The sequence below is a fragment of the Apteryx mantelli genome, unplaced genomic scaffold, assembly GCF_036417845.1.
Source record: "Apteryx mantelli isolate bAptMan1 unplaced genomic scaffold, bAptMan1.hap1 HAP1_SCAFFOLD_147, whole genome shotgun sequence".
NCBI lineage: Eukaryota > Metazoa > Chordata > Aves > Apterygiformes > Apterygidae > Apteryx > Apteryx mantelli.
Window position 1 is genome coordinate 47,501 of NW_027118501.1, and position 2,330 is coordinate 49,830.

Consider the following 2,330-nt stretch of genomic DNA (forward strand, 5'->3'; position numbering starts at 1 on the left):
CGACGAGGCGCGCCGGGCCACCGCAACCCACCCGACCTGGGGGGGGGGCCCCAGCGGGACGAACTCCGCGAAGCGGGCGCTCCGGGAGCGGGGGGTTTCCCCGAGTCTGCACTTAGGGGGACGAAGGCCCGGCCGCGCGGGGAAGAGGAGGCACCCTCTCCCCGGGGCACGGGCCTGCGAGGCGCCCCAGCCGCGCCACCCCGCACGGCGCGCGCCGCGCAGCGGTGGCCACCGCGCTCGGAGGGCGAGGAGGGCGGGCACAGGCGCGGCAAGGCACGCCGGCCGCGGCCGCTGCGGGCGGCCCGGCGCCGGAGCCCGGCGGGCAGGAAGACCGGGGCCGCCGGTGCACGCACCGGGGTCCCGGCTCCGCCGCCGACTCTCCGCCGCCGAGGCCGCCGCGCACCGCCGCCGCCGGCGCCGCCGCGCCTCCCCCGCCCCCCCACGCGCCCCCCCCGAGGGGCGGCACCGCTGCGCCAACGCGACAGCGGGGGTGACGATTGACCGCCAAGCGACGCTCAGACAGGCGTAGCCCCGGGAGGAACCCGGGGCCGCAAGTGCGTTCGAAGTGTCGATGATCAATGTGTCCTGCAATTCACATTAATTCTCGCAGCTAGCTGCGTTCTTCATCGACGCACGAGCCGAGTGATCCACCGCTAAGAGTTGTCTCGGTTTCGGCCCCCGCCGCGCGCGCGGGGGGACCGGGCAGCCTTCGGCAGCCCCTGAGGGCCCCCCCTCCGCTCCGCCTCCCTCCTCACGCCGACGCCGGCTGCTGAGCGAGGGACGGCCGAGAGCCAGAGAGAGGGGCTCGCCCCGCTGACCGTACGAGCACAGAGTGGGGGGGGAAAAAGGGAAAAGGAAAACCCGAACGAGAAGGGCGGGGAGCCCTCGCTCCCGACCTGGGACAACCCTTTGCTCGCTTCGAGTCCGGCCCAGGCGCCCAGGCTCGGCCCGGCCCGGCGGGGAGCAGCGCGCCGGCCGCGCCGCCTGCCTCGGGGACGCTGGGGGAGGGGGCGGCTCCCCGCGGACCCCCAGCGTCGGAGCCCGGCCGCCACCGGCAGCGGCACCGGCCGCTGCCCGCGCGCCCGCGGCCCACCGGCCCCGCGCTCCCCAGCTCCTCGCTCGCCTCGCCGGCCTCCGGCTCCGCCGTGGCCCCGAGGCGGCGCCCACGCCCGCGCGCGCGCACACACAGCCTCCCGGACGACACCACGCGCTCTCCCGTCCCTTCCGCGGACAGACGCCCGGCGGCGGGCGGGCGGGCAAGGCGGGACGGACGGGGACGGCGCCCGCTCTCCCCGTCTCCACGCGGAGAACGGGGGGGGGCGCCCCCGCCGCCCGCCTGCCGCCCGCCCGCCGCCCGGCGAAGCCGGGTTGGGCAGAGCGAGGCAGGCGCGCCGGATGGCGGAGTGCCGGCGGGTAGGGCGCCGCCGCCAGCGGCCACGGCGGCAGACCGAGAGCCCCGGCCAGGGAGGAGAGCGGATCGCGCCGAGGCGCGGCGTCCGCACCACCCGCGGTGGGTGGGGGCTCACCGTCCCGGCGAGAGCACGCGCTCGCGCCGGGGTCACGCGTTCGAGGCAGGCCGGCGCCAGCCGACCGCGCGGCGTCCCTCCGCCGAGACCAGACCGCGGAGAGAGGGGGCAGGGTACCCCTCTCCGTCCCGGCTGCCCGCAGGGCGAGCGCGGGGCGCGCCGGCTGGCATGGGGGGGCACGGCGCCCGCGCGCGCCGGCCCCCCGGCCCTCCGGCAGCACACCCGGCTGCCCCCCGGGTCGCATCGGGCCGCCCGAGTCTTTAAACCCCCGCCCGGCTCTCCCGCCGAGAACCCTCGGGCCCGGAGCCCGGGGCCCATGGCCATCCCTACCCGGGGCGGCTACCGGCGGCCGCGGTGGCCGGAGGCCCTCCGCTCCTCCCGCCACCCCGCCCCCCCCCCCCGCCCGGCCCGCTCGCAGCACGGTCCCCGCGGCACGGCGCGGGGCGGCTGGAGCGGTGGGGGGGGGGAGAGAAAGGGAAAGCGGAAAGGGCGGGAGGGCACGGCCGGTGCGGCGCTCACGGCGCGGCGCCCGGGAGGAGCGAGCTGGCACACGGGACCACACGGGTGGGTCACCGAGGGGGGGCAGGAGGAGCGCGGACGCTAGGTACCTGGCCCTGGGGTGAGGGAAACGACCTGAAATCCCCGCGGGGGTGCCTCCCCCGCCGCCGCCCGCCGCCGGGCCGCCGCCGCCTCGCGGCGACGGCGGCAGCCTCGGCGGCAGCAGCGAGACGGGACGCGGAGGGGAAACCCGGCACCCGCCAGCCGGCTCCGGCGCCCCTCGGCGGAGCGTCCGCCCGCGGGGTG

At 79.6% G+C, this 2,330-nt stretch overlaps 1 non-coding gene across 1 annotated transcript; it reads right to left on the reverse strand.

The window, feature by feature from the left end:
* Positions 1–509: 509 nt before the first annotated feature.
* On the reverse strand, positions 510–662 carry LOC136995796 (5.8S ribosomal RNA). Its single transcript, XR_010887339.1, has one exon. It is a non-coding gene; the product is annotated as a 5.8S ribosomal RNA (ribosomal RNA).
* Positions 663–2,330: the final 1,668 nt, after the last annotated feature.